Consider the following 19,882-nt stretch of genomic DNA (forward strand, 5'->3'; position numbering starts at 1 on the left):
AGAGGTAGCCAAAGAGAGATAAGATTGATTAGAGAGCCACCAAAGATGAACAATTTTGGTGGGATCCCAAAAAAGAGTCAAACCACCAAAGCAACCCAAGGAATCAATACACTAACACTGCCCAAAATACCACACAATCAGAGCACACTGAAGCATAAGATCAACCAAAATATTAGTCTCTTGGATACAAAAGATATCTGGAGAATGAGCATCAACCAACACATGAATAGATTTTTTTCTAAAGGGGCTATTCAACCCTCACACGTTCCATGAAAGAATAATCATTTGAGGGATTGAGAAAAGTGAGAGTTAATTGGTTTCACCAACCCCGACTCCACCAACAAATCCCCAACTAATTGAAGCTTCACCTGATCCATTTTATGCCCACGTTTGGAAGTATCCAGTAAAATTTTCTTATGAGGTTGTTGGTTTAAACCCAAAACTTGAGAAGAACCCCTACCCTTGCCAGACTTCAAAACCTATTTGGCCAAATCTGCCAAAACCACATCATCTTGGATGACCTCAGAAATAGTTGGTTCCTACATTATCTTACTAATAGAATCATCCTGGGGGATCTAAGGGCCCTAAGAGACTGGGATATCATGACCAAACCCCTCTAACACAACCATCATTAAATCCCCAAAAGATACCTCAAGTGGAATCCCTTGGACTCCAAAGCCAAAACCTCAAAATGATTAAAATCCTCCTCATTCTGTCAATCCTTAAGGGTCCTCTTTTGTCCCCGTCCCTTAGTGTGAGGTTTAGCTAGCTCAAAATGATCCCCTACAGAACCCCCATCCGATACTGGAACTTTATCTTTGTCATTTTTATCACCCACAATAGGTCTAGAGGAATTATTACCAGCAACAAGTCTAGATGAATTATTATTAGTAGCGGGTCTAGATGAATTATTACCAATAGCAAGTCTAAAAACTCGAGGGCACTTACATTGAAGATAACAATATTCATGACAAAATCTACATCTAAAAGGGAGAGACTCATAGTCAAACTATTGAACCCAAGACGAAGACCCTAAACAAATCTCCAGTGAATCTAGTAAAGGGTTATTCAGATCTACCTCAACATAGATACGAGTGAATGAAATTACTTTTCTATCTAAGGTTTCCTAAGAAATTGCAGTCGGCTTACCAATTAATGCAACAATATGTCTCAAGATATCCTCCTTCCAAAATTCAAAAGGCAAACATAGAAGACGAACCCAAACATGAACCCTCGAGGGCAAATCCTTCATAGAATTAAAATCCATGTTCCATGGTTTTATGAACAAACCAACACAATTGTAAAAGTATGGTCCTCCCTCAAAACCATGGTTCCTATCAGCCATATTGGAAAAAACAACCATAAAGTAACTATTAGCTGTCAACATGAGCTCCATTTTGCCCTCAATCGACTAAGTATGATGAATCCATGAATCCAAAGTGGAAAGAGAGATGTGAATCCAAAGGAATTTGCAAATCAAAGCATGGTTGCTCAAATATGAAACATCATCTACAATAGATTCTAGAGGAATCACTAGCACGTGTCGGTCTGGACATCATGACAAACAACCACTCACTTTCTTGAGTCTGGGCCCCTCCCCAACATAAATTACTCTGAAGGACTCACATGCACACTTGAAGAGGAGCTATTTTTCCTCTCAACATCTACAATCACCAACTTGTAAGACAAAGCTTTCCCAACCATAATAATCTGCACCAAACACAACTTGCGCAAGCCCTACACCACAATGGATTGCTTTAAATTCCAAACTCATATCTCCCCCAACTACTAAAATGGCAGTGAAGAACAAAATCATCCAACTCACATGCCCTTGCATGCACAAGAAAATGCCACAAAAGCAAGCAACATCACATAGGACCCTCGAAACCCCCTACCGATCACATAGAAAATAGAGGAAATCACAGGCCAGGTTAAACCCTAGCCTATGAACGAGGAAGCTCTACCCACCACCATTCCCATCGACCAAAGATTCTTCGGTATTTATAAGGCTCACTTTGATTAATAATATATTGACCCAATATTCTAGGACAACTAAGTTCCATTAATCTCTAAAACAAAACTAGAAAAATCCCTTAAGTTTACTAATCTTTTACTAATAAACCTTATTGTATATCTCTTTGTTTGAGTTTTCTTTTTCTATCATCAAAGTAGTTATTGTCAATAAATTATCGATAATATCATCTAAATATTTGATCAAACTAATACAATTATAGTTTTTGTTACATATAAAATTTAACTAGAACTGATACCTTAAACGTGACACAATATTTAATACTTATTTATTCATACTGAGCTAATTCTAAATGAATAAAATGGTTTACACCATTTAATTTACTTACATAGTAGTTATTTATATCAAATCTAAATTTAGCTATTTATATTTAGTTTACTTAGTAATGAAGATTTTTCTAACTGTGAAAATGGTTACTAAAAATATCTTCAATTGCTTGAAAATAAATTAATTTGTGTGTTCAAAGATAATGTCCTATTTCTAAATAGTTCTTACTTTTTTGAAAGTCCTATTTCTAATTATATTGCTTTATTTTGTCTTTTAAAAGCAAAATTTTAGAGATGCCAAATGAGTAAAACCACATTCAAATTGATTTTTATCTTATAGTTTTTCTCTTATAATCAAATTTACTTTCTATTTCTTTTAATTTATGAGTAAATATTTCTTAAATAAAACTCTTCAAACCAATAATTCATCAACTAAACCACATAAATATTAATTATCCTTTTTCCTATGTTCATAACTAATTAAAGTTTTAAATGTAGTAATTGATTAAAAATTCAATTCGATTAATACTAATTATTTTGCATGTTCAATTTTAAACAATATGTTTAAATTAAATTCTTAACTTAGAAAAATCAACCCTTTTCTTTTTTTCATCTAAATACTGCTATATATGTCAAATAATATTAAATACTCAAATTATAAATATTTCTATTTAATTATTTTCTATAATAAATCTAGCTTTATTATTATTTGTAAAGTACAATAATTATAATTTTAATATATATATTATGTAGTACCCCTACCCTAATCTACTTCTAACCTTGGTTTAATCTTGATTTGTTAATCGTAATATTATGTTATAGTCAGATGTTGATTTTACGCATAGCTATTGATGTGGTTCTCACACTAGTTTTATGCTAGTTGTTTAGTGTTCTTATTTCATGGTATTCATCGAGTTAACGCATTCATTAAGTTTTATATAAGTATGCAGGTATGATCGTTGGTTGCAGGAGATTTCAGGTACGAAGTCGCATGAGTGCGAGGTTCGTCGTCACCTGGTTTTGCAGGTTTGAGCATATCTTTTTAATCCTTAGAGTTGGATTAGGTGGTCGTAAGACCCTAGTTGACCTTAGTCGTGCTCAAGTGAGCATCGCCAGTCATCGTCGGTGACCCCTTCTTGTTTGGGTTTGCGAGTCGTCTGTTTGGTTGACCTTCTCGGTTTGCGTGCCTGGTGTGCATGGTTAAATTGGTTAATTAGTCCTTAGTAATTATCTTGTTTATTTATGCGTTTGTGCATTGAAGATTAATGGATTAGATTAATCAGGTATTCGTTATGCGATTTTCATTGTTAATGAATTGCCTATGTTAAATTGGAAGTAAATCCGATTAAATGTCTGTTTTCGAATATTTAATGCCTTTTGTTTATGCTATTGAAAGAGAAAGTCTGATATTTTATCGCAATAGATTAATTGTATTCTGTTGGATTATTAAATTAGAAAGATTAAATTTGTGTAAATGAGAAATCGAATTTTGAATTGAAAAGGCAAGTTAATTTGTTGTGTTTGTGAGAAAGGAATTAAATTTTGTGAATTATTTTTAAATAAGAAATTTTATTCCAAAAATGGGATTTTTGGGTCAACTCTTCCATATAACCCAAATTTGGGGAAAAATGGAAGGGGAGACAAATTTGGAGAAGATTTTGGTTGGGAATGAAAATTGGAGGATTTGGGAGCTGGAGATTGGGGCTCTCCTTCAGCCATTCCAGGATTGCGTTTTAAGGTAGGATTCTGAACTTGTTATTGAAAATCAATGTGATTGTCCATTTTCAATTGGCTGGAAATTTTGGTTTTGAGATTTTGGTTTTGAGATGTTGGTTAAATCCTCTTTGTTTTTGGGTGTTTGAAACCCTTGGACGTTTGAAAAGAATGAGAAAACCCAGCATGAAAACGTGATAACAATCTCAATATGTTTAAACCGGATGTATAGTAAATCAAAATTTCAGTATGAATCTTTGTGTTGGGTGTTTGTGTTTATTGATATCGAGCTGTGCATTTTATATTTCAAATCTATTATCAAAAACCCGAGCCGGGCAAGTTGTTTTAAACTGGGTTTTGGGGTTCCTATCCATTTAACTCCAACTGGGCGTATCATTGGTTTTTTATTGTTTAACCGTTGGATTGGGGTCGGAGGGCGGGGAGCGGAGCTCCACCCGCTCCTCCCCCCTTTCCCCCGCTCGTACCCCCCTGGTTTTCTTTAAACCCTCGTTGGTGCTTTAGTCCCGGGCCGCAGCACACTGCGGTGGCCGCAGGGCCGCGGTGGCCGCAGGGCGCCGCCGCCGCCTGGCCATGTTGAGTGGCACCGCCACGAGCGCCGCCGCCCTCTCCCTCGGCTAGGGTTAGGGCACGGCCGCCGCGTTTTCACTGTGATGAACGCGTTTTTCTTTAAAAACAAAGAACATAGTTTTGTTAAATGCGTTTTGTATAACGTAGATTATTAAATCGTGTTTTTATTAATGTATTTTGTTGGTATTCAAAAAAAAGCATATGGCTTAATATCATGTTAATGAATATTAGCTTAATGATTAGGTTTCCAATCTTTGATTAATGATTATTATATATAAGATTAATGGAAATTAAGTTGTGTATTTATACTCATCGATATTAATTCGAAATTTGTGCAAATACACTAATCATTAGTGAGATATATTTTATTGATAGAGATTAATAATTATATATTAACTAATAATTAACTGGGTTATTGTGTACTATTAGTCGTTAATTGTGTATATTTTATTTATCGTGGAATAATAAATATACTCTTTAATTAACAGTTCATTTTGGATTCTGCTATACGTGCGTAGGGAATTAAGATTTGGATTTTGGAAATGATTATCTCCATTTAGATTCTCTTTCTACATTTATATATCTCCGTAATCCGTAAAATACATCTGGGCTTGAGAAATAATACGAAACTGTAGAGGTTGGTTTTAGCCCAGTATGTTAATGATGTTCTATTGGAGATTAAATACCTTGTTTAATTGATTAATGGTTGTTTGAGTTTAATTAGTATGAATTTGGTTTAAAAAAAAAAAAAAAACTCATTCTGGCTTAATTTGCCTGTTCGATGCTTTGAACCTTAGGAGTTAGAAAACCAAGAACAACTTATCCCTTGATGAGGTAGATAACTGTAATCTGTTTTAGATCATGTAGAAAACTTGATCGATTTTAATGTTTAAATCATTTTGAGGAAATACTGTCTTTTCTGTTTATTGTCTTGCGAGTTTAATTTATGTATTCGCTTTAATTATGAAATGGCATGTTTTGCTTTGTTTAAAAGGACCCTGTCGTATGGATGATTTGGTGTTCCTGTTTCAGTCCTCGGTTTCGAGTTGACTGTTGTTTTGTGATGTTGTCATAATTGATCATATCCTCCTTGTGTGTGAGTCGAATGATGATTGTGGTTGACCTTAATTTGTCAGGTCTCTAGTTAGAGTACCGTCAGTAAGTGTTCATCCTTGAGTCGTGTTCGACCAGATGATTGTTTCTCTCTTCTTGAACTCCGTTCGTCTGACCATGTGTATTCCTTGGTTTTGAGTTCGTCTGAGTTTAGTCTAGTGTCGTATGGGAAAGTGGCTTTCGATTGGGGGCCGCGCCCAAAGTGGTTGCAGGGTAACCTGTCGAAAGTGAGTCTAATAAGTGATAACCTAAATAGATTAGAATGTAATTTATAAATAAGATAATGTGCCTCACACATGGGACGAATGCTATCATAGATTCGACATGCTGTGAGAAGGCCTGAAATGGCAAACCATCTTCCTTGTCTTCACGAGAGGATGTGTGGGTCCACATGAGGCTTGGATGGGTCGGAAGTTCGGATTAGGTTGCCAGGGTTACCAGTGTATGGGCCGGGACCTATGAAGACTTGCCATGGTATCCATACCAGGTTGTGTGATGACACTTGTCCCTACGTTCGCTAGTGTGTTGTCGTTTTGTCCTGTTTTGAGTATCTTTGTGAGTCATCCTTTGTCGCTGCCCTTGTGAGTGTCGGTTTCATGTTAGACCTTGGGTGGTGATGGCTCAGTTTTATGGATGCTCTCTTGGACCTTTTGTATTAGCTTGGATTATGTTCGGCTGGATCCTATTCTTTTTAAGGATCGTTTATGTATTATTGACCGATGTGGTCGTTTGTATATTGCTTATGTATCGCCTTGATGGCTGGATAGTACTTGGTGTAACCTCTTGTACTCTTAACCTTATTATTTATCAGAAGGGGTCTTGCAGTTGAGCAGACCCGGAGATGTAGCCCATTAGGGGTGAACTCCGAGATCATTATGGTGTTATGTGATGTATTCTCTTATGTTTCCTTTATTCAGCTTTATCATGTATGTTTAACTTATGTTAGAATGGTTAAGTGGATAATTGGAATTAACTATAAATGCTTATATTCAGTTCTTCCTTGAATGCCATATTGATCGAATGCATAATTAGTTGAGATGCGATTTATCGCAAATGCATGTGTGTAATCGTCCTTTAAATGCAATAAGTTGGAATATGGAATAATGCATCTTAGAGTAATGAATCATACTCCGTTGTTGTTAAGGAATTTAAATATGCTTGGAAAGATCTCTTATGTTATGATGAAATCCTAGTGTATTAGAAAATGTAGATGTATGGTTTGTAATTTTAAATTGAAAAGCTTGAATGAGGTTGATGAATGGATCTTAATGGATGAATCTTTGTTGTGATTTATATTTCCGTCTTTTGAAAGAAATTATCCTGATTGTGAATTATCCCGTTATTAAGATATTCAGCTTTTGGATTAATTGTGTGAGTAAAGTGTATTGTGAAAATTTAAGTAATCTCGTTGGGAAACTCTTTAGGAGTTAGTTGAAGTCTTCCGCTATGTAATCTGAATCTTTGATATCTTGTTGCATCTTATGTGTTGTAACTTTAAAAAAAAAAATTGCACTCTATTCTTGTGTTTTGGCTTAATCCCTTCGGGGTTTCCTGGCGGGGCATTACATTTGGTATCAGAGCACATGTTGCAAACATTGGGATCTCTGGTGTCGCGTGTGCCCTCTATTTGTGTGAGGTGTATCGACCTTATGAGTATGCTTGTCCTCCTTTTGCATGTGAGTGATTGAGCAGACCTTAGCTGGTGTGTAACGTGTGTGTTCACACCTTGTTTCGCCTTCTTAATGTTGGTGTTTGAGTGCTTATCTTGTGTGCTTATTGATGTCTGGGTCTACGATTGCTCTTATTTGGAAAGAGAGTCATATGTACCTTTCCTTATTGAGTGTTGTACTCTTTAGACTAACCCATTTGGATTGGTCCGTGCCTGTCTTGAAAGTGCGAATTGTGTTTGTTTAAGATTATGATCTAGCTTAATGTTGTCCACTTGAAGGACTAGTATGGCAATTATTGAATGCTTATTTTGTAGAAAATTAAACGATCATCACCATTTCTCTCTCTCTTTCTGGAAATTAAAATAATTTAGGATATGTGTAATTATCTTTGATTTGAGCTTCTTGTTGGAAAGAGAAAAAGGGTGTGACTTCTTGAACCCTTGTATGAGCTTTACGATGCTTATGTGTTTAGATTATTAAAGGGCTATGGGTTTAAAATTTATTTTGGGTGAATGGGAGAAAACTGTATGTGTATGTTTAAAGAATTCTCCATGTGTATCTTGTAGGAGTAGCATGATTAAATTCTACCTTAGTAAGGTGCATTTTTATGCGAATAGATGAATTATGTGAAACTGCTTGGTTGGTAGAAGAAGTATTATAAAGAGCATGTTATTGTAGCTTCGAGAGAGTAATAATGTGTTCCCTGAAAGATTGCTTTATGTGTTTTCCGAAAGATTGTCTTATGTGGTTCATTAAACCAGTTGATTGAAGATTTATTTTAGCAAATGCTCCATTGAACTCGCTTTTGGGTATGTGTAATTACCTTAATGTGTTTAGAAAGTGCGAATGGAAAGCTTGTTTGATGTGCATGCATTAATATGTTCTATTTGGTTAATAGCTCTTTGCTTATCTTTGATCGTAATGTGATCTTCTCTAATAGGTTGCAGATTATGACATGTGTCTATATTGTATTATTTATGTGAGTGTTCTTAAGAGGTCTTGCATTATCAAAAAGATTGCTTCTCTTGATCTCTGTTTGGTTTGGAAAGCTAGAACCTCCTGTTGCAACCATAACTATTGGAAATGTGATATTATAGTGTGATCTTGTTTGATCTTGCGTTGTTTGTAGGAAATAGTTGGTTATCAAACTCTCTTTCCCTTCTCTTTGCCTAATCATAAGAATTTTAGAAATGGTATTAAAGAGTGCATTGATTTAAATAGAATGTTATGGAACATGTGAAATCGTATGTTGCTTTTGGCTTCATAGTGATAGATGAAAGCCTTAAGCTTTAGAAATGAATTTGCTTAGCTAGTAATTTAATTATGAATGCGTAGTGAGATTCGAGAAAGCTATATGAATGATGTTAATTCCTTATATAATTGTGAATTGTTAATAATTCAGTACTTGCATCTAGAGTAAACTTGATTCAGTTATTTATATAGAAAGCATAATTGGAATCTCCTTGAATAGATGTTAGCGTACTGAAAAGTATTCCCCATAAATGTGACTAAACCAGTGCTAGTGTATTTGTGTGTATTGTGAGAAACCAGTGCTTATTATGTGTGCCCATGGATTGGTGAAGTAATCATCCATGGAGGATATGTTGCTTATGAGTATGGGAAACCATACTGTTTATGTAATGTTGCTTATTTGTTTCCCTGCTGAGTACCAAACCTCGGGTTGTGGGTAACTCGATATGTTAAGGGGTGGTATTTGAAGCGACCGTTCCTTGAATAGTATGGATTGGCGTACAAGTAATGTCGGCGCGAAGCGACTTTAGCTTCTCTACTTCGAGGAATGATATAGTTGTACTACTAAACTGTATCAAGGTGTACTCGATACTTTCCCTTTGATGAACCTATTTATAGGTTTATGTGTGTCAGCCTATTCCTCTTCTTTATTTGAGCATATAGATGGCAGTTTTTGAGCATATTGTTGGATTCTATTGGAGTATCGGTTGCCTTGTCTTCATGAGAGGCGTGTTATTGTTCTTACATAAGTTGTCAACTGACCAGTGTTGGTAGACTTGTGGGTAGACCTTAGCCATGTATACCTCTAGCTTACGGCGAGTATCCTTCTAGACACATCGCTATGCGGAGTGTGACCAGCGCGTGCCTTATCCGCGGGGCACATTGCCATGCGGGATACATCCATTGCGTGCCTTGTCCGCTTGGAGTATTGCCATGCCGTGCTGAGACACGATGCGGGATGTAGTAGACATTTCCATGCGGCCTACCGCTAGGTATTGGGTAGAGCCATGCCACGTGACGACGTGATGCGGGGTGATGTCGAGGTGCACACTGCCATGCCATGTGGATGTGTGACTGGCCACACCATATGATGAGCTACTAGGGTAGCTAGACGATTGTTCCTTCCTTCCTCGTTGGTGGCTAGCTACTAGTCACGTAGTGATGTAATGTGCAATTGTGATTTTCTGTTAATTATTTATTTATTTCCTTGTGGGATCAACAATTCATTTTACTTTGACTGTAAAGGTTTAGCCACGATTTTGTGATCTTTTGCACTTTTGATTTGGTGTTGAGATTCCGGATTATTTTCTTGCCTTACTGTTGGAATTGAGGATTTATTATCTTTATTCATCTGTACTTTGGTGGCTAAACTGGTTTATACTTGATGTTTTCGTATGCTAATCTTGTGTTGCAATGTGAATTCCTCTCCAAGAACGTAGGAGACGGGCTTGGATGAGTGTATATGAGGAAGTAGATGCAAGGAACCTTGAGGATGGAGGTATGTGAGGCTGTGATGCAGCTAGTACCCACTACCTACCTATGTGTGGTGACTATCTCTTGGAGGCTAAACACCTTACACAACAAGGGATATTCACAAAGGTCTTGTATGGAAGGTAGCACCGCTATGGTGTGCCTAGCACCATCAAGCCTTTGAGTGAGATATTGGATTCTTATGATCATATTGTTGTTATGAGATCAGGCATAGAGATGTTGATCGTGCATGTTACCCTTTGACCGAGCATTAGACATGCTCACATGTGGCCTTTTCTGTTATGCATTCCAGTTTTGTGGATGGTTATTGCTTGTATCATGGAGTAAATTGTGTTAACTTGTCGCTATGTTATGGTACATAGTCTTTGGAAAGGTTTTCTTATGCCTGGCAAGTGTAACAATTGAGTTATTTATGTTGCTCTTATTTCATGAAAGTTGATTTGGTTATAGAAATTGATATTTTGAGCTAGTTCGATTCAATAAAATTTTATGATAAAGATGGATTGGTAAAGAAAATTGATCTTATGGCATGTTTTTATGTCATTTGTGATCGATGATTATGGTAATTGTTGTTTACCTCTTTGTAATGCTTTAATTTGGTGTACTAAAAGGAAGAAAATTCTTATTTCTCTGCTATGATGGTGGATAATTCCTGGAATATTGTAAGGAATGTATGGTTTTAAATGTATCTTGCCAATGGATTATGGCGTTTGTAAAAGATTTAGCAATAATATTTCATTTATTTATGGAAAGATTCTATGTGTAATTTGACCTTTGTTGAATGAGTTTCAGGGCTGATGCGTACGACATGTTCTCCATCTAGCCTTACGACTTCCAGGAGTAAGTCGGAACCTAGGGGGGGAGAATGTAGTACCCCTACCCTAATCTACTTCTAACCTTGGTTTAATCTTGATTTGTTAATCGTAATATTATGTTATAGTCAGATGTTGATTTTACGCATAGCTATTGATGTGGTTCTCACACTAGTTTTATGCTAGTTGTTTAGTGTTCTTATTTCATGGTATTCATCGAGCTAACGCATTCATTAAGTTTTATATAAGTATGCAGGTATGATCGTTGGTTGCAGGAGATTTCAGGTACGAAGTCGCATGAGTGCGAGGTTCGTCGTCACCTGGTTTTGCAGGTTTGAGCATATCTTTTTAATCCTTAGAGTTGGATTAGGTGGTCGTAAGACCCTAATTGACCTTAGTCGTGCTCAAGTGAGCATCGCCAGTCGTCGTCGGTGACCCCTTCTTGTTTGGGTTTGCGAGTCGTCTGTTTGGTTGACCTTCTCGGTTTGCGTGCCTAGTGTGCATGGTTAAATTGGTTAATTAGTCCTTAGTAATTATCTTGTTTATTTATGCGTTTGTGCATTGAAGATTAATGGATTAGATTAATCAGGTATTCGTTATGCGATTTTCGTTGTTAATGAATTGCCTATGTTAAATTGGAAGTAAATCCGATTAAATGTCTGTTTTCGAATATTTAATGCATTTTGTTTATGTTGTTGAAAGAGAAAGTCTGATATTTTATCGCAATAGATTAATTGTATTCTGTTGGATTATTAAATTAGAAAGATTAAATTTGTGTAAATGAGAAATCGAATTTTGAATTGAAAAGGCAAGTTAATTTGTTGTGTTTGTGAGAAAGGAATTAAATTTTGTGAATTATTTTTAAATAAGAAATTTTATTCCAAAAATGGGATTTTTGGGTCAACTCTTCCATATAACCCAAATTTGGGGAAAAATGGAAGGGGAGACAAATTTGGAGAAGATTTTGGTTGGGAATGAAAATTGGAGGATTTGGGAGCTGGAGATTGGGGCTCTCCTTCAGCCATTCCAGGATTGCGTTTTAAGGTAGGATTCTGAACTTGTTATTGAAAATCAATGTGATTGTCCATTTTAAATTGGCTGGAAATTTTGGTTTTGAGATTTTGGTTTTGAGATGTTGGTTAAATCCTCTTTGTTTTTGGGTGTTTGAAACCCTTGGACGTTTGAAAAGAATGAGAAAACCCAGCATGAAAACGTGATAACAATCTCAATATGTTTAAACCGGATGTATAGTAAATCAAAATTTCAATATGAATCTTTGTGTTGGGCGTTTGTGTTTATTGATATCGAGCTGTGCATTTTATATTTCAAATCTATTATCAAAAACCCGAGCCGGGCAAGTTGTTTTAAACTGGGTTTTGGGGTTCCTATCCATTTAACTCCAACTGGGCGTATCATTGTTTTTTTATTGTTTAACCATTGGATTGGGGTCGGAGGGCGGGGAGCGGAGCTCCACCCGCTCCTCCCCCCTTTCCCCCGCTCGTACCCCCCTGGTTTTCTTTAAACCCTCGCTGGTGCTTTAGTCCCGGGCCGCGGCACACTGCGGTGGCCGCAGGGCCGCGGTGGCCGCAGGGCGCCGCGGACCTGCAGGCACCGCAGGGCGCCGCCGCCGCCTGGCCGTGTTGAGTGGCACCGCCGCGAGCGCCGCCGCCCTCTCCCTCGGCTAGGGTTAGGGCACGGCCACCGCGTTTTCACTGTGATGAACGCGTTTTTCTTTAAAAACAAAGAACATAGTTTTGTTAAATGCGTTTTGTATAACGTAGATTATTAAATCGTGTTTTTTATTAATGTATTTTGTTGGTATTCAAAAAAAAGCATATGGCTTAATATCATGTTAATGAATATTAGCTTAATGATTAGGTTTCCAATCTTTGATTAATGATTATTATATATAAGATTAATGGAAATTAAGTTGTGTATTTATACTCATCGATATTAATTCAAAATTTGTACAAATACACTAATCATTAGTGAGATATATTTTATTGATAGAGATTAATAATTATATATTAACTAATAATTAACTGGGTTATTGTGCACTATTAGTCGTTAATTGTGTATATTTTATTTATCGTGGAATAATAAATATACTCTTTAATTAACAGTTCATTTTGGATTCTGCTATACGTGCGTAGGGAATTAAGATTTGGATTTTGGAAATGATTATCTCCATTTAGATTCTCTTTCTGCATTTATATATTTCCGTAATCCGTAAAATACATCTGGGCTTGAGAAATAATACGAAACTGTAGAGGTTGGTTTTAGCCCAGTATGTTAATGATGTTCTATTGGAGATTAAATACCTTGTTTAATTGATTAATGGTTGTTTGAGTTTAATTAGTATGAATTTGGTTTAAAAAAAAAAAAACTCATTATGGCTTAATTTGCCTGTTCGATGCTTTGAGCCTTAGGAGTTAGAAAACCAAGAACAACTTATCCCTTGATGAGGTAGATAACTGTAATCTGTTTTAGATCATGTAGAAAACTTGATCGATTTTAATGTTTAAATCATTTTGAGGAAATACTGTCTTTTCTGTTTATTGTCTTGCGAGTTTAATTTATGTATTCGCTTTAATTATGAAATGGCATGTTTTGCTTTGTTTAAAAGGACCCTGTCGTATGGATGATTTGGTGTTCCTGTTTCAGTCCTCGGTTTCGAGTTGACTGTTGTTTTGTGATGTTGTCATAATTGATCATATCCTCCTTGTGTGTGAGTCGAATGATGATTGTGGTTGACCTTAATTTGTCAGGTCTCTAGTTAGAGTACCGTCAGTAAGTGTTCATCCTTGAGTCGTGTTCGACCAGATGATTGTTTCTCTCTTCTTGAACTCCGTTCGTCTGACCATGTGTATTCCTTGGTTTTGAGTTCGTCTGAGTTTAGTCTAGTGTCGTATGGGAAAGTGGCTTTCGATTGGGGGCCGCGCCCAAAGTGGTTGCAGGGTAACCTGTCGAAAGTGAGTCTAATAAGTGATAACCTAAATAGATTAGAATGTAATTTATAAATAAGATAATGTGCCTCACACATGGGACGAATGCTATCATAGATTCGACATGCTGTGAGAAGGCCTGAAATGGCAAACCATCTTCCTTGTCTTCACGAGAGGATGTGTGGGTCCACATGAGGCTTGGATGGGTCGGAAGTTCGGATTAGGTTGCCAGGGTTACCAGTGTATGGGCCGGGACCTATGAAGACTTGCCATGGTATCCATACCAGGTTGTGTGATGACACTTGTCCCTACGTTCGCTAGTGTGTTGTCGTTTTGTCCTGTTTTGAGTATCTTTGTGAGTCATCCTTTGTCGCTGCCCTTGTGAGTGTCGGTTTCATGTTAGACCTTGGGTGGTGATGGCTCAGTTTTATGGATGCTCTCTTGGACCTTTTGTATTAGCTTGGATTATGTTCGGCTGGATCCTATTCTTTTTAAGGATCGTTTATGTATTATTGACCGATGTGGTCGTTTGTATATTGCTTATGTATCGCCTTGATGGCTGGATAGTACTTGGTGTAACCTCTTGTACTCTTAACCTTATTATTTATCAGAAGGGGTCTTGCAGTTGAGCAGACCCGGAGATGTAGCCCATTAGGGGTGAACTCCGAGATCATTATGGTGTTATGTGATGTATTCTCTTATGTTTCCTTTATTCAGCTTTATCATGTATGTTTAACTTATGTTAGAATGGTTAAGTGGATAATTGGAATTAACTATAAATGCTTATATTCAGTTCTTCCTTGAATGCCATATTGATCGAATGCATAATTAGTTGAGATGCGATTTATCGCAAATGCATGTGTGTAATCGTCCTTTAAATGCAATAAGTTGGAATATGGAATAATGCATCTTAGAGTAATGAATCATACTCCGTTGTTGTTAAGGAATTTAAATATGCTTGGAAAGATCTCTTATGTTATGATGAAATCCTAGTGTATTAGAAAATGTAGATGTATGGTTTGTAATTTTAAATTGAAAAGCTTGAATGAGGTTGATGAATGGATCTTAATGGATGAATCTTTGTTGTGATTTATATTTCCGTCTTTTGAAAGAAATTATCCTGATTGTGAATTATCCCGTTATTAAGATATTCAGCTTTTGGATTAATTGTGTGAGTAAAGTGTATTGTGAAAATTTAAGTAATCTCGTTGGGAAACTCTTTAGGAGTTAGTTGAAGTCTTCCGCTATGTAATCTGAATCTTTGATATCTTGTTGCATCTTATGTGTTGTAACTTTAAAAAAAAAAATTGCACTCTATTCTTGTGTTTTGGCTTAATCCCTTCGGGGTTTCCTGGCGGGGCATTACATATTATACATATATTGAATTGAAAAATATTGGGCATTTTTTTTTGCGATGATAGGTGGTGACTTGCGAATGCAAATTGACAGATCTGACGGTTCTACTGGCATCATGAATTTTGAATGTTCTGTCGACTGTACGGATGGTGCCATCTCCAATGTAAACGTTGCGAACAAGTGTGATCTTTCTATGGTTTCATCTCCCACTAACATTAATTCTTCCCTCTCTCCTCCCTGTCATTTGACAGTACCCGTACCTGCCATTAACAAACCTCCTTTGATTTTATCGCATCCTAATTTGGAGGGCAAAAATGATTTCCAGGCCTCGACTTCAAAGGAAGTTAATCCTTCACCTCTGCAGTCTATAGCTCTTGTTAAGCCCAAATCCTTCCTTGAGGCGGTGGTGAACTCCACACCTACCATTAGCGCTAGCGCGAGGTTTACTGCCGCGTCTAGCAATGAAGCCCGACAAATAGGTAAGAACCCTAGGAACCTTTCCTCATTCGATGTATCTCCGAACCCTGAAATGATAGTGGAAATTTTGAAAGAAAATGATAGGTTGAGGAACTCTGCTATTTTCTTTTCCGCGATTGAAATTGATAAGGTTCCTCCTAGGAAATTTTTAGATGATTGGTTCCATAACTATTGGAACCTAAAACTCGGCTATCACATTTCATTCTGTCGTCAGATCCAAAAGGGATTATTTGTTATCTTTTTTAATAACCATGAATCTCAATCTGCTATTCTCAAAAAATAGTATTGGACTATTGGTAACAATACGTTTCGAGCCCTCGCTTGGACTCCTGAAGCTATCCTTGATGAAGTTGTTGCCCTTTCAACTCCGAGATGGATTCTTGTTAAGTAAATCCCCCCCTTTCTATGGCGTTTCTTACCACAACTCCTTGAACCCATCGGTAAATTTGTTAGAATGGATGATTCCATCCATCTTGTGCCTCACATAGATGCTAGGGTTTTAATTTCGCTGAACCCGGGCAAAGATCTTCCTAGCGAAATTAATATTGTCATTACGAATGAGGTTTTTTCTTGCCCTATTGAGGTTCTCGGTGGTCTTAAGGCCTATTTTCTTTCCAAGAAAGAGGGGCATCTTAGAAAAGACTATCCCATTGTCAAGCATAATAAATCTCCTAAATCGCCAAATCCGACTATCACCCCTTCTCTTAATCCCCCTTAACATACAAAGAATATCTCACCTATGAACAATCCGTTAACCTCAATAGATGCTTCATCCCAATCAAGTTTGGCCTCTCAGCCTCCAATTAACCCCTCGAGCTTTGCCCTTCCTAGCCTTGAGGACTCTACTAATGGTTTCCAGACTATTTCTAAGAAGAGAAAGAAGCGTGGCCATAAACCTAATAATACCTCTCAATCTGCCGCTTCATTCCCTGCTCCCGATATTAACTCCACGCACAATCCTCTACCAAATACCACTCCCTTCTCTCATCCCTCTACTGGTAATCCCAGTGAACCCTCTACCTTGGCTCCTCCTACTTGGCCTAAACTTCCAGTTAAGAACTTCAAAGAGATTACCGATGATTTTGTCTTGGAAGTCATTCCTGTGGCTCCTCCCCCTAGCTTGTCTAGCATGCCGAGTATGGAACTGGATCCTGCATCACCGTCCCTCTTGAATAATGATGATCTCCTCACTTTGAAGAGGAGAGGGAGACCTTTAGGCTCCAAAAAGAAAAACTCTGCGACTAAGAAACAAGGCAACTCTACCTCTGTGGGAGTCTCTCCTATGGAGGAACTTGCTTGTGCAGATGTGTCTACTCTAAAGTTGGTTTCCTCATGAATTGTGTTTCTTGGAATATTAGGGGATTGGAATGTCCTGATAGGAAATTTGTTATTAAGAATTTTCTCAATAGTATTAACTCTACTGATATCCTGATGTTGCAAGAAATTAAAACTACTGGATTCACTCTTGAATCCAACCTAAATTTTCTTTGGAGCAATGCGATTAAGTTTGTCACTAATCACCCTCATGGAAGAGGGGGTGTTGCCATCCTGATTAACCCTAAATGGGAAGCCTTCATCAAGGATAGTGGTATCTCCCCCTGTAATAGAGCTATTTGGATTATGTTTAACTATAATAATTGTGATTTTGGTATTTGTTCTGTGTATGCCGTTAATGATTATAAGGAAAGATCTAGTCTCTGGTCTTGGCTGACCTCTCTCCCTGATATTCCTTGGTTGCTAGGAGGGGACTTTAATATGATCAAGTCGCAGGAAGATAAAATTGGAGGACTTTCGTTCTCCTGGAAAGATCAAGAAAAGTTTCAATGGAATATGCTTAAGCAAACTAAACTCCTCTTTGACCCTCTGACGGGGAACAAGAATACTAATCTGGGGCTTTGGCACACCTGGTGCAACTTTGAAAAAGGCCCATCTAGAATATACTCGAGGCTAGATCATTTTTATCTCAATAAGAATTTTTTCTCTATGGCCCCTGATGCCTGGAATAACTTAGTCTTAGTTACCCCTACTACTATTTCAGATCATCACCTTATCTCTATCTCTATCAGATTTAGTTGTTCCCCTGACATTAGTAGGGTCAGCAGTCCCAAGTTTATTCTCAATACCAGCCTCTTGGTTGATGAAGATATTCTTTCTGCCATTAGCATCATCAGACATATTAATAGATTTCACTACCCTTCCATATCCCATGCTGAGAGGTGGAATATGAATGTGCTTGCCTGGTAGAATCTGCTTAGAACTATTGGTCAAAAGAAAGCCAAGGATTTTAGACACTCTGAGTCTAGGCTTGTTGCCAACCTTTATGATGTTGAGGTCTCTATTCAAGACAGATCGGATAATCCTTTGTTGATCCATCAGCTTGTCTGCACTAAGGAAGCCCTTAGGAAACATCAGCAGCATAAAACACATGGTGCTAGGATTCGTTCCAGAGCCCACTGGCTACAATATGGTGACAGGGGTAGTAATTTCTTCTTTAACCTCATTAAGCAAAAACATGCTAATGAGTCCATTGAGAAGATTGTTATTGATAATCATGAAATCTCTAACTTAAATAGCATAAAAATGGAGTTTGCTCGCTTTTATGAAAATCCGTTTTCTTTTGAAGACTCCTTGGAAGCTAGGTCCCTTAGGGAACAATGCAGAAACATTATCCCCAAGAGGATAATGGACAGTGATGCCTCCTTGCTCAATAAAAATATTTCCCTGGAAGAAATTGAAAACTCTATTAACTCTCTTAAGAATGACAAGATGCCTGGCCCTGACGGTTTGCCGGTTGAATTTTATAAAGCTAATAGTAAGTGGATCTGCAAAGATCTGCTCGAGATCTATAATGAAGCTATTAACTCTAGCTCCTTGGGTTGTTCCATTAATAGAGGAATTATCAAATTAATTCCCAAGGATGGGGATAAAACCCTTCTTAAGAATTGGAGACCTATCACTCTCTTGAATGTCTCCTATAAAATCTTTGCTAAAATTTTGTCCCGCAAACTTGAAACCATTCTCCCGAAGTTTGTCTGCTCTACCCAAACTGGTTTTATTAAAGATAGGTACATTCTTGAAAACTTGATTACCAGTTGGGAGGCTTTGGATTGGGGTAAACACTCTAATCAAAACTCCTCTATATTTTTGTTGGATTTTGAAAAGGCTTACGATAGGATTGAATGGAGTTTTATTACTATGATGCTGGATGCCTTTGGTTTCCCTCCCAATTTTTGCAAGTCTATTGAGATGTTTCTTAGAGATGCTTATGCCCAAGTTGATGTCAATGGCTCTCTTTCGGAACCTTTTCCCTTGGGTCGCTCCATCAGGCAGGGCTGCCCTTTGGCTCCTGCCCTCTTTGTTATTGCCTCTGATGCTCTTTTTTACATTCTCAGAGATAACTCTCTTTCCCCAGCGGTTAAGGGTATCACCCTCCCTGATGGTAATGATCTTATCAACTATCAATTTGCTGATGATACTGCTATCTTCCATGAAGCCTCGGAAGAAAAAAAATTTGCGCTGAATAAAAAGCTCAATTTTTTTTGTGATTTCTCTGGGGCCCATTTGTCTCAGGCCAAATCCATTTGTCTTGGTTGGAAAGACCAGCTGCCTGATTGGTTTAATAATTATGGTTTTCAATGGGGAGGCCCTTGCAAGATTGTTAGGTATCTTGGCTTACCGTTCTCCATGGAACCCTCTCTTAAGGAAATGTGGCTCTGGGTCAAAGATAAAATTTTCAATAAACTGAATAAATGGCATAACAGATCTTTATCCCTGGCTGGTAGAATTCAAGTCTGCTAGAAAATTCTCTCATCCTACAATATTTATTATGCCTCTTCCTAGATGTTCAATGATTACCAAGTTGCAGAAATTCAAAAAGCCATCAGGAATTACCTCTGGTCTAATGGAAAAGGCAACAAGAAGATGCATGTTGTTAAATGGGAGTGGTGTCATGTTGACAAGCTCCTTGGGGGTTTAGGGCTAAGGGACCTTAAAATTAGTGGCCTTTCTCTCGCCTCCAATTGGATCTTTCACTCTCTCGATGGGGATTATCCGTAGAAAGTGCTGATTAGAAACAATATTGAAAGAGGCTTCCCCAAGAACGCCAAATTCTAGAAAAATCTTCCATTGTGTGATCTAATTTGTGGCAACTTTTCTATCGTGGTCCAAG

This window comes from Cryptomeria japonica, chromosome 11 (genome assembly GCF_030272615.1).
Source record: "Cryptomeria japonica chromosome 11, Sugi_1.0, whole genome shotgun sequence".
Classification (NCBI taxonomy): Eukaryota; Viridiplantae; Streptophyta; class Pinopsida; order Cupressales; family Cupressaceae; genus Cryptomeria; species Cryptomeria japonica.